The 18,840-nt window shown below is 40.6% G+C and overlaps 1 protein-coding gene across 1 annotated transcript in view; it reads right to left on the reverse strand.

Annotated features, from left to right (window-relative positions):
* Positions 1 to 18,840, reverse strand: part of LOC135369212 (atlastin-2-like) — a 144,159-nt gene that overhangs the window by 124,780 nt on the left and 539 nt on the right. The gene's annotated exons all lie outside the window — the stretch shown is intronic.

Genomic DNA, 18,840 nt, shown 5'->3' on the forward strand with positions numbered 1-18,840 from the left:
ACAGGTCTGCCATCCCAAAGGGCATGTAGAACGAGAATAAATCTGGTGACTTAGTGAGAACGTAAGAACGGAACACATTTTGGGTAAAGCTTACGATAAATTTCTTGCAAATTAGCATTCTTGAAGGAGCCCCAGATTATTTATGCGTGTAACTGATTGCTTGTGATTAGCTTCACATAAAAATATCAAGCTGATCTATATTAATTGTTTAACCAAGTGTTTGAGAATATCAAGCACTTGCAAAAAAATACTTTTTTTTCAGATAGTACATTCACATATAGGTCGTCTAGAAGAAATCTTCCCTTATTTGTATGACTAGTCCTCTCCTATAACATACTGAAAATCTACAGGTTTATTTTTCTTTAACAAAAACAAAAAAAAATGTCACCATAATGTGCTGCAGCTTGTTCGTCAGTTGAGGTAATCGAGGAAGCAAAAAAAAGCCTTTGTGGCTGTCTCCTGCGAAAATCGACACTCTGCTTTTCCATTTTGAGAACCTACAGGTGTATTTGTTCTTACGCAAGATAAATCTTTCGTCAGCTCATTCATATCCAATCTGTATGACGCTATAGCACACTTTGAACAAATTTTGCATTCAACTGTTCTGCCCAGTTCTACAGATTAGTTGCAGTCGCTGCTTCATAACAGCTTTGTCAACATTTATGATTGTTTTCACATACCTGAAGTCGTCTGGAATGTGAACAAATCTCATCATTTCTAGGGCATACCCTCTCCTATAGCATGTTCAGAATCTGCTGGCATGTGTTTTTGGTAGATCTTATAGCATCAGCTGACCATATTGGTCATATATCATGTCAGAATGAGACGTAACAGCTTTTCGAAACAATTTATTATGATCTCGTGTGCCCTTCAACCACAACAGAAAAAAAGCCCAGTCTTTCTTTCAGTGGAAATAGGTGTTTTTGCTGCATTAAGAGACGGTGGCTCAAATTAATTGTACCTCGTTGTGGCCTGGGTGGAGCATGCCTCACTGTGCTTTATGTCCAGTAATTTCTTCTCCAACCGTATCTCTTTGGCAGTGAACCACAACGTATGCGGTCTTCAAGCTTTCTTTCACCCGGAAGAACAGCTTACAGCTGTGCAGGCATCAGAATACCTGCACGCAATAGGGGGCTGCAATCTAGCCCTATAGGGGCCAACGTTTTAAAAGGTACTGCAAACACAGTCATAGTACCCTTTATCACGTCTCAAAGCAATTATGTCAAAGTCATGCTTGTGGAGGCAAAGCCATGCTTGCCAAAGCCAAAGAGGCAAAGTGATGCTTATGGAGGGTTTTATTATGCCCTGCTGCTCAGTGTATGGCTTTTGTTTTTAGCTGGAACAAACCAATAAAAAAATCAGAGGAAAGAAATATGCCACCTTCAGTTGTCATCGACCAAGCAAACTAAGTCGATAAAGGTGGTTGTTATTCACTCTGCTACGCGATTGTGCTCATGTTAATTCACCTGTTTGGATCTGTTAGTACCAGCTAGCTTCCTTGTAGTGTAACATATATATGACCGCATGGAGGACAAAGAGGAGGAATTAGCTAGTCTGGCGTAGGAGCTCTCACACTGGCATAGCTGGTCAAAAAGAAAATGCGGGCCATACATCATATAAGACATAAATACCAGTATATTTTCAGCAACCACTGGTTAATTTCTAGTAGGTGCAGTGCATATAGCGTGTCCATGGACTGATTTTTTTTATTCTTAGAGAAATCATATTCTTACAGTTATGAGTTGACAACATGTTCTACATCCGAAGTGGATGTACTAATTAGGTCTCGTTTAATTATTGGAAATAGAAGGTCGGTGCAAATACAACGTCGGTTTCCCTATGTGCTGCTATAGTTTTCAAAAGTATGCTCGTGACCATTTAGTGCGAGGACATGGCCCCGAAATAATGGTTGTGTGAGTAAGTCTCGGAGCGTTGCTTTTGCGTTTTCACTTAAACGTGAGGAAGAAACAACGCTGCAGAACTGCAAGCAGCACATTTAATGTAATGTCGCGCAGGATGCAAGTTTCATAGCGATTTCATATTTCAGCACAATATATACAGGGTGTTTCAGTTAAATCCCCGGGCTAAATAATTCGCGAATGGGTGCACCAATCCACGAGCTTTCTTTTTTACAAGTATCTGTCCGATACCACGTACAAGCTGCATACCGTGTGAATGAGTGGGAGGCGCTCATTATTAAAATAAAAATGCAAATGAGTTTCGTAAAAAAGCGTAACTTCTAAAGCAGGGCGCTGTCGGCATTAAAATGGGTACTACCCCTTTTGGGACCTTCAGTGGACACCTTTTAGAGAAAAATCTGCCACCGAAGCGGGTCATTTGTTGCAGTAATTAATTGGTTTCGGTTTACGTATTTTTTTTGCGGCTGGTCGCGACGAAGCGCAAAAGGGCGTATTTCATTGGTGTAATTCATTGGTGTAATTCATTGGTGTAAGGACGTAATTCATTGATGGATAAGGGAGTGAAAGAGCGTCCTTTTGCGCTTCGCAGCGACAAGCCGCGACCAATTTCACCAATCAAAATTCACTCTGGGATTCTAATACTACAGGTATGGAAGTGTCATCGAAAAAAGTTTATCCGTTCTGCATTAAAATCTGTATGCTCCATGCGTCGGCGAGCTTTCCTAAATTTTCGCGTGGACCTGCCGTCATTACCGACTGCGGTATTTCTATCCTGTTGTGGTCCGTCAGCTATTTAATTTATCAAAATTATTTCTGGGATTCTAAGAAACCAGGTAACGTGGTTCAAAGTTTCATGTTTGTACAATGAATCCTTTCGTTCCCTGCGACAGTGTGTTTGGCTAAATCTTCGTCATCTGGGCCAAATTTGGGATCTTCTATCTTCCAAGCTATTTCACCAATCAAAATTCACTCTGCGATTCTAATACTACAGGTATGGAAGTGTCATCGAAAAAAGTTTATCCGTTCTGCATTAAAATCTGTATGCTCCATGCGTCGGCGAGCTTTCCTAAATTTTCGCGTGGACCTGCCGTCATTACCGACTGCGGTATTTCTATCCTGTTGTGGTCCGTCAGCTATTTAATTTATCAAAATTATTTCTGGGATTCTAAGAAACCAGGTAACGTGGTTCAAAGTTTCATGTTTGTACAATGAATCCTTTCGTTCCCTGCGACAGTGTGTTTGGCTAAATCTTCGTCATCTGGGCCAAATTTGGGGTCTTCTATCTTCCAAGCTATTTCACCAATCAAAATTCACTCTGGGATTCTAATACTACAGGTATGGAAGTGTCATCGAAAAAAGTTTATCCGTTCTGCATTAAAATCTGTATGCTCCATGCGTCGGCGAGCTTTCCTAAATTTTCGCGTGGACCTGCCGTCATTACCGACTGCGGTATTTCTATCCTGTTGTGGTCCGTCAGCTATTTAATTTATCAAAATTATTTCTGGGATTCTAAGAAACCAGGTAACGTGGTTCAAAGTTTCATGTTTGTACAATGAATCCTTTCGTTCCCTGCGACAGTGTGTTTGGCTAAATCTTCGTCATCTGGGCCAAATTTGGGGTCTTCTATCTTCCAAGCTATTTCACCAATCAAAATTCACTCTGGGATTCTAATACTACAGGTATGGAAGTGTCATCGAAAAAAGTTTATCCGTTCTGCATTAAAATCTGTATGCTCCATGCGTCGGCGAGCTTTCCTAAATTTTCGCGTGGACCTGCCGTCATTACCGACTGCGGTATTTCTATCCTGTTGTGGTCCGTCAGCTATTTAATTTATCAAAATTATTTCTGGGATTCTAAGAAACCAGGTAACGTGGTTCAAAGTTTCATGTTTGTACAATGAATCCTTTCGTTCCCTGCGACAGTGTGTTTGGCTAAATCTTCGTCATCTGGGCCAAATTTGGGGTCTTCTATCTTCCAAGCTATTTCACCAATCAAAATTCACTCTGGGATTCTAATACTACAGGTATGGAAGTGTCATCGAAAAAAGTTTATCCGTTCTGCATTAAAATCTGTATGCTCCATGCGTCGGCGAGCTTTCCTAAATTTTCGCGTGGACCTGCCGTCATTACCGACTGCGGTATTTCTATCCTGTTGTGGTCCGTCAGCTATTTAATTTATCAAAATTATTTCTGGGATTCTAAGAAACCAGGTAACGTGGTTCAAAGTTTCATGTTTGTACAATGAATCCTTTCGTTCCCTGCGACAGTGTGTTTGGCTAAATCTTCGTCATCTGGGCCAAATTTGGGGTCTTCTATCTTCCAAGCTATTTCACCAATCAAAATTCACTCTGGGATTCTAATACTACAGGTATGGAAGTGTCATCGAAAAAAGTTTATCCGTTCTGCATTAAAATCTGTATGCTCCATGCGTCGGCGAGCTTTCCTAAATTTTCGCGTGGACCTGCCGTCATTACCAACTGCGGTATTTCTATCCTGTTGTGGTCCGTCAGCTATTTAATTTATCAAAATTATTTCTGGGATTCTAAGAAACCAGGTAACGTGGTTCAAAGTTTCATGTTTGTACAATGAATCCTTTCGTTCCCTGCGACAGTGTGTTTGGCTAAATCTTCGTCATCTGGGCCAAATTTGGGGTCTTCTATCTTCCAAGCTATTTCACCAATCAAAATTCACTCTGGGATTCTAATACTACAGGTATGGAAGTGTCATCGAAAAAAGTTTATCCGTTCTGCATTAAAATCTGTATGCTCCATGCGTCGGCGAGCTTTCCTAAATTTTCGCGTGGACCTGCCGTCATTACCGACTGCGGTATTTCTATCCTGTTGTGGTCCGTCAGCTATTTAATTTATCAAAATTATTTCTGGGATTCTAAGAAACCAGGTAACGTGGTTCAAAGTTTCATGTTTGTACAATGAATCCTTTCGTTCCCTGCGACAGTGTGTTTGGCTAAATCTTCGTCATCTGGGCCAAATTTGGGATCTTCTATCTTCCAAGCTATTTCACCAATCAAAATTCACTCTGCGATTCTAATACTACAGGTATGGAAGTGTCATCGAAAAAAGTTTATCCGTTCTGCATTAAAATCTGTATGCTCCATGCGTCGGCGAGCTTTCCTAAATTTTCGCGTGGACCTGCCGTCATTACCGACTGCGGTATTTCTATCCTGTTGTGGTCCGTCAGCTATTTAATTTATCAAAATTATTTCTGGGATTCTAAGAAACCAGGTAACGTGGTTCAAAGTTTCATGTTTGTACAATGAATCCTTTCGTTCCCTGCGACAGTGTGTTTGGCTAAATCTTCGTCATCTGGGCCAAATTTGGGGTCTTCTATCTTCCAAGCTATTTCACCAATCAAAATTCACTCTGGGATTCTAATACTACAGGTATGGAAGTGTCATCGAAAAAAGTTTATCCGTTCTGCATTAAAATCTGTATGCTCCATGCGTCGGCGAGCTTTCCTAAATTTTCGCGTGGACCTGCCGTCATTACCAACTGCGGTATTTCTATCCTGTTGTGGTCCGTCAGCTATTTAATTTATCAAAATTATTTCTGGGATTCTAAGAAACCAGGTAACGTGGTTCAAAGTTTCATGTTTGTACAATGAATCCTTTCGTTCCCTGCGACAGTGTGTTTGGCTAAATCTTCGTCATCTGGGCCAAATTTGGGGTCTTCTATCTTCCAAGCTATTTCACCAATCAAAATTCACTCTGGGATTCTAATACTACAGGTATGGAAGTGTCATCGAAAAAAGTTTATCCGTTCTGCATTAAAATCTGTATGCTCCATGCGTCGGCGAGCTTTCCTAAATTTTCGCGTGGACCTGCCGTCATTACCAACTGCGGTATTTCTATCCTGTTGTGGTCCGTCAGCTATTTAATTTATCAAAATTATTTCTGGGATTCTAAGAAACCAGGTAACGTGGTTCAAAGTTTCATGTTTGTACAATGAATCCTTTCGTTCCCTGCGACAGTGTGTTTGGCTAAATCTTCGTCATCTGGGCCAAATTTGGGGTCTTCTATCTTCCAAGCTATTTCACCAATCAAAATTCACTCTGGGATTCTAATACTACAGGTATGGAAGTGTCATCGAAAAAAGTTTATCCGTTCTGCATTAAAATCTGTATGCTCCATGCGTCGGCGAGCTTTCCTAAATTTTCGCGTGGACCTGCCGTCATTACCAACTGCGGTATTTCTATCCTGTTGTGGTCCGTCAGCTATTTAATTTATCAAAATTATTTCTGGGATTCTAAGAAACCAGGTAACGTGGTTCAAAGTTTCATGTTTGTACAATGAATCCTTTCGTTCCCTGCGACAGTGTGTTTGGCTAAATCTTCGTCATCTGGGCCAAATTTGGGATCTTCTATCTTCCAAGCTATTTCACCAATCAAAATTCACTCTGCGATTCTAATACTACAGGTATGGAAGTGTCATCGAAAAAAGTTTATCCGTTCTGCATTAAAATCTGTATGCTCCATGCGTCGGCGAGCTTTCCTAAATTTTCGCGTGGACCTGCCGTCATTACCGACTGCGGTATTTCTATCCTGTTGTGGTCCGTCAGCTATTTAATTTATCAAAATTATTTCTGGGATTCTAAGAAACCAGGTAACGTGGTTCAAAGTTTCATGTTTGTACAATGAATCCTTTCGTTCCCTGCGACAGTGTGTTTGGCTAAATCTTCGTCATCTGGGCCAAATTTGGGGTCTTCTATCTTCCAAGCTATTTCACCAATCAAAATTCACTCTGGGATTCTAATACTACAGGTATGGAAGTGTCATCGAAAAAAGTTTATCCGTTCTGCATTAAAATATGTATGCTCCATGCGTCGGCGAGCTTTCCTAAATTTTCGCGTGGACCTGCCGTCATTACCGACTGCGGTATTTCTATCCTGTTGTGGTCCGTCAGCTATTTAATTTATCAAAATTATTTCTGGGATTCTAAGAAACCAGGTAACGTGGTTCAAAGTTTCATGTTTGTACAATGAATCCTTTCGTTCCCTGCGACAGTGTGTTTGGCTAAATCTTCGTCATCTGGGCCAAATTTGGGGTCTTCTATCTTCCAAGCTATTTCACCAATCAAAATTCACTCTGGGATTCTAATACTACAGGTATGGAAGTGTCATCGAAAAAAGTTTATCCGTTCTGCATTAAAATATGTATGCTCCATGCGTCGGCGAGCTTTCCTAAATTTTCGCGTGGACCTGCCGTCATTACCGACTGCGGTATTTCTATCCTGTTGTGGTCCGTCAGCTATTTAATTTATCAAAATTATTTCTGGGATTCTAAGAAACCAGGTAACGTGGTTCAAAGTTTCATGTTTGTACAATGAATCCTTTCGTTCCCTGCGACAGTGTGTTTGGCTAAATCTTCGTCATCTGGGCCAAATTTGGGGTCTTCTATCTTCCAAGCTATTTCACCAATCAAAATTCACTCTGGGATTCTAATACTACAGGTATGGAAGTGTCATCGAAAAAAGTTTATCCGTTCTGCATTAAAATATGTATGCTCCATGCGTCGGCGAGCTTTCCTAAATTTTCGCGTGGACCTGCCGTCATTACCGACTGCGGTATTTCTATCCTGTTGTGGTCCGTCAGCTATTTAATTTATCAAAATTATTTCTGGGATTCTAAGAAACCAGGTAACGTGGTTCAAAGTTTCATGTTTGTACAATGAATCCTTTCGTTCCCTGCGACAGTGTGTTTGGCTAAATCTTCGTCATCTGGGCCAAATTTGGGATCTTCTATCTTCCAAGCTATTTCACCAATCAAAATTCACTCTGGGATTCTAATACTACAGGTATGGAAGTGCCATCGAAAAAAGTTTATCCGTTCTGCATTAAAATCTGTATGCTCCATGCGTCGGCGAGCTTTCCTAAATTTTCGCGTGGACCTGCCGTCATTACCGACTGCGGTATTTCTATCCTGTTGTGGTCCGTCAGCTATTTAATTTATCAAAATTATTTCTGGGATTCTAAGAAACCAGGTAACGTGGTTCAAAGTTTCATGTTTGTACAATGAATCCTTTCGTTCCCTGCGACAGTGTGTTTGGCTAAATCTTCGTCATCTGGGCCAAATTTGGGATCTTCTATCTTCCAAGCTATTTCACCAATCAAAATTCACTCTGGGATTCTAATGCTACAGGTATGGAAGTGTCATCGAAAAAAGTTTATCCGTTCTGCATTAAAATATGTATGCTCCATGCGTCGGCGAGCTTTCCTAAATTTTCGCGTGGACCTGCCGTCATTACCAACTGCGGTATTTCTATCCTGTTGTGGTCCGTCAGCTATTTAATTTATCAAAATTATTTCTGGGATTCTAAGAAACCAGGTAACGTGGTTCAAAGTTTCATGTTTGTACAATGAATCCTTTCGTTCCCTGCGACAGTGTGTTTGGCTAAATCTTCGTCATCTGGGCCAAATTTGGGATCTTCTATCTTCCAAGCTATTTCACCAATCAAAATTCACTCTGGGATTCTAATACTACAGGTATGGAAGTGTCATCGAAAAAAGTTTATCCGTTCTGCATTAAAATCTGTATGCTCCATGCGTCGGCGAGCTTTCCTAAATTTTCGCGTGGACCTGCCGTCATTACCGACTGCGGTATTTCTATCCTGTTGTGGTCCGTCAGCTATTTAATTTATCAAAATTATTTCTGGGATTCTAAGAAACCAGGTAACGTGGTTCAAAGTTTCATGTTTGTACAATGAATCCTTTCGTTCCCTGCGACAGTGTGTTTGGCTAAATCTTCGTCATCTGGGCCAAATTTGGGATCTTCTATCTTCCAAGCTATTTCACCAATCAAAATTCACTCTGGGATTCTAATACTACAGGTATGGAAGTGTCATCGAAAAAAGTTTATCCGTTCTGCATTAAAATCTGTATGCTCCATGCGTCGGCGAGCTTTCCTAAATTTTCGCGTGGACCTGCCGTCATTACCGACTGCGGTATTTCTATCCTGTTGTGGTCCGTCAGCTATTTAATTTATCAAAATTATTTCTGGGATTCTAAGAAACCAGGTAACGTGGTTCAAAGTTTCATGTTTGTACAATGAATCCTTTCGTTCCCTGCGACAGTGTGTTTGGCTAAATCTTCGTCATCTGGGCCAAATTTGGGATCTTCTATCTTCCAAGCTATTTCACCAATCAAAATTCACTCTGGGATTCTAATGCTACAGGTATGGAAGTGTCATCGAAAAAAGTTTATCCGTTCTGCATTAAAATATGTATGCTCCATGCGTCGGCGAGCTTTCCTAAATTTTCGCGTGGACCTGCCGTCATTACCAACTGCGGTATTTCTATCCTGTTGTGGTCCGTCAGCTATTTAATTTATCAAAATTATTTCTGGGATTCTAAGAAACCAGGTAACGTGGTTCAAAGTTTCATGTTTGTACAATGAATCCTTTCGTTCCCTGCGACAGTGTGTTTGGCTAAATCTTCGTCATCTGGGCCAAATTTGGGATCTTCTATCTTCCAAGCTATTTCACCAATCAAAATTCACTCTGGGATTCTAATACTACAGGTATGGAAGTGTCATCGAAAAAAGTTTATCCGTTCTGCATTAAAATCTGTATGCTCCATGCGTCGGCGAGCTTTCCTAAATTTTCGCGTGGACCTGCCGTCATTACCGACTGCGGTATTTCTATCCTGTTGTGGTCCGTCAGCTATTTAATTTATCAAAATTATTTCTGGGATTCTAAGAAACCAGGTAACGTGGTTCAAAGTTTCATGTTTGTACAATGAATCCTTTCGTTCCCTGCGACAGTGTGTTTGGCTAAATCTTCGTCATCTGGGCCAAATTTGGGATCTTCTATCTTCCAAGCTATTTCACCAATCAAAATTCACTCTGGGATTCTAATGCTACAGGTATGGAAGTGTCATCGAAAAAAGTTTATCCGTTCTGCATTAAAATATGTATGCTCCATGCGTCGGCGAGCTTTCCTAAATTTTCGCGTGGACCTGCCGTCATTACCGACTGCGGTATTTCTATCCTGTTGTGGTCCGTCAGCTATTTAATTTATCAAAATTATTTCTGGGATTCTAAGAAACCAGGTAACGTGGTTCAAAGTTTCATGTTTGTACAATGAATCCTTTCGTTCCCTGCGACAGTGTGTTTGGCTAAATCTTCGTCATCTGGGCCAAATTTGGGATCTTCTATCTTCCAAGCTATTTCACCAATCAAAATTCACTCTGGGATTCTAATGCTACAGGTATGGAAGTGTCATCGAAAAAAGTTTATCCGTTCTGCATTAAAATATGTATGCTCCATGCGTCGGCGAGCTTTCCTAAATTTTCGCGTGGACCTGCCGTCATTACCGACTGCGGTATTTCTATCCTGTTGTGGTCCGTCAGCTATTTAATTTATCAAAATTATTTCTGGGATTCTAAGAAACCAGGTAACGTGGTTCAAAGTTTCATGTTTGTACAATGAATCCTTTCGTTCCCTGCGACAGTGTGTTTGGCTAAATCTTCGTCATCTGGGCCAAATTTGGGATCTTCTATCTTCCAAGCTATTTCACCAATCAAAATTCACTCTGGGATTCTAATACTACAGGTATGGAAGTGTCATCGAAAAAAGTTTATCCGTTCTGCATTAAAATATGTATGCTCCATGCGTCGGCGAGCTTTCCTAAATTTTCGCGTGGACCTGCCGTCATTACCGACTGCGGTATTTCTATCCTGTTGTGGTCCGTCAGCTATTTAATTTATCAAAATTATTTCTGGGATTCTAAGAAACCAGGTAACGTGGTTCAAAGTTTCATGTTTGTACAATGAATCCTTTCGTTCCCTGCGACAGTGTGTTTGGCTAAATCTTCGTCATCTGGGCCAAATTTGGGATCTTCTATCTTCCAAGCTATTTCACCAATCAAAATTCACTCTGGGATTCTAATACTACAGGTATGGAAGTGTCATCGAAAAAAGTTTATCCGTTCTGCATTAAAATCTGTATGCTCCATGCGTCGGCGAGCTTTCCTAAATTTTCGCGTGGACCTGCCGTCATTACCGACTGCGGTATTTCTATCCTGTTGTGGTCCGTCAGCTATTTAATTTATCAAAATTATTTCTGGGATTCTAAGAAACCAGGTAACGTGGTTCAAAGTTTCATGTTTGTACAATGAATCCTTTCGTTCCCTGCGACAGTGTGTTTGGCTAAATCTTCGTCATCTGGGCCAAATTTGGGATCTTCTATCTTCCAAGCTATTTCACCAATCAAAATTCACTCTGGGATTCTAATACTACAGGTATGGAAGTGTCATCGAAAAAAGTTTATCCGTTCTGCATTAAAATATGTATGCTCCATGCGTCGGCGAGCTTTCCTAAATTTTCGCGTGGACCTGCCGTCATTACCGACTGCGGTATTTCTATCCTGTTGTGGTCCGTCAGCTATTTAATTTATCAAAATTATTTCTGGGATTCTAAGAAACCAGGTAACGTGGTTCAAAGTTTCATGTTTGTACAATGAATCCTTTCGTTCCCTGCGACAGTGTGTTTGGCTAAATCTTCGTCATCTGGGCCAAATTTGGGATCTTCTATCTTCCAAGCTATTTCACCAATCAAAATTCACTCTGGGATTCTAATACTACAGGTATGGAAGTGTCATCGAAAAAAGTTTATCCGTTCTGCATTAAAATATGTATGCTCCATGCGTCGGCGAGCTTTCCTAAATTTTCGCGTGGACCTGCCGTCATTACCGACTGCGGTATTTCTATCCTGTTGTGGTCCGTCAGCTATTTAATTTATCAAAATTATTTCTGGGATTCTAAGAAACCAGGTAACGTGGTTCAAAGTTTCATGTTTGTACAATGAATCCTTTCGTTCCCTGCGACAGTGTGTTTGGCTAAATCTTCGTCATCTGGGCCAAATTTGGGATCTTCTATCTTCCAAGCTATTTCACCAATCAAAATTCACTCTGGGATTCTAATACTACAGGTATGGAAGTGTCATCGAAAAAAGTTTATCCGTTCTGCATTAAAATATGTATGCTCCATGCGTCGGCGAGCTTTCCTAAATTTTCTCGTGGACCTGCCGTCATTACCGACTGCGGTATTTCTATCCTGTTGTGGTCCGTCAGCTATTTAATTTATCAAAATTATTTCTGGGATTCTAAGAAACCAGGTAACGTGGTTCAAAGTTTCATGTTTGTACAATGAATCCTTTCGTTCCCTGCGACAGTGTGTTTGGCTAAATCTTCGTCATCTGGGCCAAATTTGGGATCTTCTATCTTCCAAGCTATTTCACCAATCAAAATTCACTCTGGGATTCTAATACTACAGGTATGGAAGTGTCATCGAAAAAAGTTTATCCGTTCTGCATTAAAATCTGTATGCTCCATGCGTCGGCGAGCTTTCCTAAATTTTCTCGTGGACCTGCCGTCATTACCGACTGCGGTATTTCTATCCTGTTGTGGTCCGTCAGCTATTTAATTTATCAAAATTATTTCTGGGATTCTAAGAAACCAGGTAACGTGGTTCAAAGTTTCATGTTTGTACAATGAATCCTTTCGTTCCCTGCGACAGTGTGTTTGGCTAAATCTTCGTCATCTGGGCCAAATTTGGGATCTTCTATCTTCCAAGCTATTTCACCAATCAAAATTCACTCTGCGATTCTAATACTACAGGTATGGAAGTGTCATCGAAAAAAGTTTATCCGTTCTGCATTAAAATCTGTATGCTCCATGCGTCGGCGAGCTTTCCTAAATTTTCTCGTGGACCTGCCGTCATTACCGACTGCGGTATTTCTATCCTGTTGTGGTCCGTCAGCTATTTAATTTATCAAAATTATTTCTGGGATTCTAAGAAACCAGGTAACGTGGTTCAAAGTTTCATGTTTGTACAATGAATCCTTTCGTTCCCTGCGACAGTGTGTTTGGCTAAATCTTCGTCATCTGGGCCAAATTTGGGATCTTCTATCTTCCAAGCTATTTCACCAATCAAAATTCACTCTGCGATTCTAATACTACAGGTATGGAAGTGTCATCGAAAAAAGTTTATCCGTTCTGCATTAAAATCTGTATGCTCCATGCGTCGGCGAGCTTTCCTAAATTTTCTCGTGGACCTGCCGTCATTACCGACTGCGGTATTTCTATCCTGTTGTGGTCCGTCAGCTATTTAATTTATCAAAATTATTTCTGGGATTCTAAGAAACCAGGTAACGTGGTTCAAAGTTTCATGTTTGTACAATGAATCCTTTCGTTCCCTGCGACAGTGTGTTTGGCTAAATCTTCGTCATCTGGGCCAAATTTGGGATCTTCTATCTTCCAAGCTATTTCACCAATCAAAATTCACTCTGCGATTCTAATACTACAGGTATGGAAGTGTCATCGAAAAAAGTTTATCCGTTCTGCATTAAAATCTGTATGCTCCATGCGTCGGCGAGCTTTCCTAAATTTTCTCGTGGACCTGCCGTCATTACCGACTGCGGTATTTCTATCCTGTTGTGGTCCGTCAGCTATTTAATTTATCAAAATTATTTCTGGGATTCTAAGAAACCAGGTAACGTGGTTCAAAGTTTCATGTTTGTACAATGAATCCTTTCGTTCCCTGCGACAGTGTGTTTGGCTAAATCTTCGTCATCTGGGCCAAATTTGGGATCTTCTATCTTCCAAGCTATTTCACCAATCAAAATTCACTCTGCGATTCTAATACTACAGGTATGGAAGTGTCATCGAAAAAAGTTTATCCGTTCTGCATTAAAATCTGTATGCTCCATGCGTCGGCGAGCTTTCCTAAATTTTCGCGTGGACCTGCCGTCATTACCGACTGCGGTATTTCTATCCTGTTGTGGTCCGTCAGCTATTTAATTTATCAAAATTATTTCTGGGATTCTAAGAAACCAGGTAACGTGGTTCAAAGTTTCATGTTTGTACAATGAATCCTTTCGTTCCCTGCGACAGTGTGTTTGGCTAAATCTTCGTCATCTGGGCCAAATTTGGGATCTTCTATCTTCCAAGCTATTTCACCAATCAAAATTCACTCTGCGATTCTAATACTACAGGTATGGAAGTGTCATCGAAAAAAGTTTATCCGTTCTGCATTAAAATCTGTATGCTCCATGCGTCGGCGAGCTTTCCTAAATTTTCGCGTGGACCTGCCGTCATTACCGACTGCGGTATTTCTATCCTGTTGTGGTCCGTCAGCTATTTAATTTATCAAAATTATTTCTGGGATTCTAAGAAACCAGGTAACGTGGTTCAAAGTTTCATGTTTGTACAATGAATCCTTTCGTTCCCTGCGACAGTGTGTTTGGCTAAATCTTCGTCATCTGGGCCAAATTTGGGATCTTCTATCTTCCAAGCTATTTCACCAATCAAAATTCACTCTGGGATTCTAATACTACAGGTATGGAAGTGTCATCGAAAAAAGTTTATCCGTTCTGCATTAAAATCTGTATGCTCCATGCGTCGGCGAGCTTTCCTAAATTTTCGCGTGGACCTGCCGTCATTACCGACTGCGGTATTTCTATCCTGTTGTGGTCCGTCAGCTATTTAATTTATCAAAATTATTTCTGGGATTCTAAGAAACCAGGTAACGTGGTTCAAAGTTTCATGTTTGTACAATGAATCCTTTCGTTCCCTGCGACAGTGTGTTTGGCTAAATCTTCGTCATCTGGGCCAAATTTGGGATCTTCTATCTTCCAAGCTATTTCACCAATCAAAATTCACTCTGGGATTCTAATACTACAGGTATGGAAGTGTCATCGAAAAAAGTTTATCCGTTCTGCATTAAAATCTGTATGCTCCATGCGTCGGCGAGCTTTCCTAAATTTTCTCGTGGACCTGCCGTCATTACCGACTGCGGTATTTCTATCCTGTTGTGGTCCGTCAGCTATTTAATTTATCAAAATTATTTCTGGGATTCTAAGAAACCAGGTAACGTGGTTCAAAGTTTCATGTTTGTACAATGAATCCTTTCGTTCCCTGCGACAGTGTGTTTGGCTAAATCTTCGTCATCTGGGCCAAATTTGGGATCTTCTATCTTCCAAGCTATTTCACCAATCAAAATTCACTCTGGGATTCTAATACTACAGGTATGGAAGTGTCATCGAAAAAAGTTTATCCGTTCTGCATTAAAATCTGTATGCTCCATGCGTCGGCGAGCTTTCCTAAATTTTCTCGTGGACCTGCCGTCATTACCGACTGCGGTATTTCTATCCTGTTGTGGTCCGTCAGCTATTTAATTTATCAAAATTATTTCTGGGATTCTAAGAAACCAGGTAACGTGGTTCAAAGTTTCATGTTTGTACAATGAATCCTTTCGTTCCCTGCGACAGTGTGTTTGGCTAAATCTTCGTCATCTGGGCCAAATTTGGGATCTTCTATCTTCCAAGCTATTTCACCAATCAAAATTCACTCTGGGATTCTAATGCTACAGGTATGGAAGTGTCATCGAAAAAAGTTTATCCGTTCTGCATTAAAATATGTATGCTCCATGCGTCGGCGAGCTTTCCTAAATTTTCGCGTGGACCTGCCGTCATTACCGACTGCGGTATTTCTATCCTGTTGTGGTCCGTCAGCTATTTAATTTATCAAAATTATTTCTGGGATTCTAAGAAACCAGGTAACGTGGTTCAAAGTTTCATGTTTGTACAATGAATCCTTTCGTTCCCTGCGACAGTGTGTTTGGCTAAATCTTCGTCATCTGGGCCAAATTTGGGATCTTCTATCTTCCAAGCTATTTCACCAATCAAAATTCACTCTGGGATTCTAATGCTACAGGTATGGAAGTGTCATCGAAAAAAGTTTATCCGTTCTGCATTAAAATATGTATGCTCCATGCGTCGGCGAGCTTTCCTAAATTTTCGCGTGGACCTGCCGTCATTACCGACTGCGGTATTTCTATCCTGTTGTGGTCCGTCAGCTATTTAATTTATCAAAATTATTTCTGGGATTCTAAGAAACCAGGTAACGTGGTTCAAAGTTTCATGTTTGTACAATGAATCCTTTCGTTCCCTGCGACAGTGTGTTTGGCTAAATCTTCGTCATCTGGGCCAAATTTGGGATCTTCTATCTTCCAAGCTATTTCACCAATCAAAATTCACTCTGGGATTCTAATGCTACAGGTATGGAAGTGTCATCGAAAAAAGTTTATCCGTTCTGCATTAAAATATGTATGCTCCATGCGTCGGCGAGCTTTCCTAAATTTTCGCGTGGACCTGCCGTCATTACCGACTGCGGTATTTCTATCCTGTTGTGGTCCGTCAGCTATTTAATTTATCAAAATTATTTCTGGGATTCTAAGAAACCAGGTAACGTGGTTCAAAGTTTCATGTTTGTACAATGAATCCTTTCGTTCCCTGCGACAGTGTGTTTGGCTAAATCTTCGTCATCTGGGCCAAATTTGGGATCTTCTATCTTCCAAGCTATTTCACCAATCAAAATTCACTCTGGGATTCTAATACTACAGGTATGGAAGTGTCATCGAAAAAAGTTTATCCGTTCTGCATTAAAATCTGTATGCTCCATGCGTCGGCGAGCTTTCCTAAATTTTCGCGTGGACCTGCCGTCATTACCGACTGCGGTATTTCTATCCTGTTGTGGTCCGTCAGCTATTTAATTTATCAAAATTATTTCTGGGATTCTAAGAAACCAGGTAACGTGGTTCAAAGTTTCATGTTTGTACAATGAATCCTTTCGTTCCCTGCGACAGTGTGTTTGGCTAAATCTTCGTCATCTGGGCCAAATTTGGGATCTTCTATCTTCCAAGCTATTTCACCAATCAAAATTCACTCTGGGATTCTAATACTACAGGTATGGAAGTGTCATCGAAAAAAGTTTATCCGTTCTGCATTAAAATCTGTATGCTCCATGCGTCGGCGAGCTTTCCTAAATTTTCGCGTGGACCTGCCGTCATTACCGACTGCGGTATTTCTATCCTGTTGTGGTCCGTCAGCTATTTAATTTATCAAAATTATTTCTGGGATTCTAAGAAACCAGGTAACGTGGTTCAAAGTTTCATGTTTGTACAATGAATCCTTTCGTTCCCTGCGACAGTGTGTTTGGCTAAATCTTCGTCATCTGGGCCAAATTTGGGATCTTCTATCTTCCAAGCTATTTCACCAATCAAAATTCACTCTGGGATTCTAATACTACAGGTATGGAAGTGTCATCGAAAAAAGTTTATCCGTTCTGCATTAAAATCTGTATGCTCCATGCGTCGGCGAGCTTTCCTAAATTTTCTCGTGGACCTGCCGTCATTACCGACTGCGGTATTTCTATCCTGTTGTGGTCCGTCAGCTATTTAATTTATCAAAATTATTTCTGGGATTCTAAGAAACCAGGTAACGTGGTTCAAAGTTTCATGTTTGTACAATGAATCCTTTCGTTCCCTGCGACAGTGTGTTTGGCTAAATCTTCGTCATCTGGGCCAAATTTGGGATCTTCTATCTTCCAAGCTATTTCACCAATCAAAATTCACTCTGGGATTCTAATACTACAGGTATGGAAGTGTCATCGAAAAAAGTTTATCCGTTCTGCATTAAAATCTGTATGCTCCATGCGTCGGCGAGCTTTCCTAAATTTTCTCGTGGACCTGCCGTCATTACCGACTGCGGTATTTCTATCCTGTTGTGGTCCGTCAGCTATTTAATTTATCAAAATTATTTCTGGGATTCTAAGAAACCAGGTAACGTGGTTCAAAGTTTCATGTTTGTACAATGAATCCTTTCGTTCCCTGCGACAGTGTGTTTGGCTAAATCTTCGTCATCTGGGCCAAATTTGGGATCTTCTATCTTCCAAGCTATTTCACCAATCAAAATTCACTCTGCGATTCTAATACTACAGGTATGGAAGTGTCATCGAAAAAAGTTTATCCGTTCTGCATTAAAATCTGTATGCTCCATGCGTCGGCGAGCTTTCCTAAATTTTCTCGTGGACCTGCCGTCATTACCGACTGCGGTATTTCTATCCTGTTGTGGTCCGTCAGCTATTTAATTTATCAAAATTATTTCTGGGATTCTAAGAAACCAGGTAACGTGGTTCAAAGTTTCATGTTTGTACAATGAATCCTTTCGTTCCCTGCGACAGTGTGTTTGGCTAAATCTTCGTCATCTGGGCCAAATTTGGGATCTTCTATCTTCCAAGCTATTTCACCAATCAAAATTCACTCTGGGATTCTAATACTACAGGTATGGAAGTGTCATCGAAAAAAGTTTATCCGTTCTGCATTAAAATCTGTATGCTCCATGCGTCGGCGAGCTTTCCTAAATTTTCTCGTGGACCTGCCGTCATTACCGACTGCGGTATTTCTATCCTGTTGTGGTCCGTCAGCTATTTAATTTATCAAAATTATTTCTGGGATTCTAAGAAACCAGGTAACGTGGTTCAAAGTTTCATGTTTGTACAATGAATCCTTTCGTTCCCTGCGACAGTGTGTTTGGCTAAATCTTCGTCATCTGGGCCAAATTTGGGATCTTCTATCTTCCAAGCTATTTCACCAATCAAAATTCACTCTGGGATTCTAATACTACAGGTATGGAAGTGTCATCGAAAAAAGTTTATCCGTTCTGCATTAAAATCTGTATGCTCCATGCGTCGGCGAGCTTTCCTAAATTTTCTCGTGGACCTGCCGTCATTACCGACTGCGGTATTTCTATCCTGTTGTGGTCCGTCAGCTATTTAATTTATCAAAATTATTTCTGGGATTCTAAGAAACCAGGTAACGTGGTTCAAAGTTTCATGTTTGTACAATGAATCCTTTCGTTCCCTGCGACAGTGTGTTTGGCTAAATCTTCGTCATCTGGGCCAAATTTGGGATCTTCTATCTTCCAAGCTATTTCACCAATCAAAATTCACTCTGGGATTCTAATACTACAGGTATGGAAGTGTCATCGAAAAAAGTTTATCCGTTCTGCATTAAAATCTGTATGCTCCATGCGTCGGCGAGCTTTCCTAAATTTTCTCGTGGACCTGCCGTCATTAC

Source organism: Ornithodoros turicata, chromosome 9 (assembly GCF_037126465.1).
Source record: "Ornithodoros turicata isolate Travis chromosome 9, ASM3712646v1, whole genome shotgun sequence".
Lineage (NCBI taxonomy): Eukaryota > Metazoa > Arthropoda > Arachnida > Ixodida > Argasidae > Ornithodoros > Ornithodoros turicata.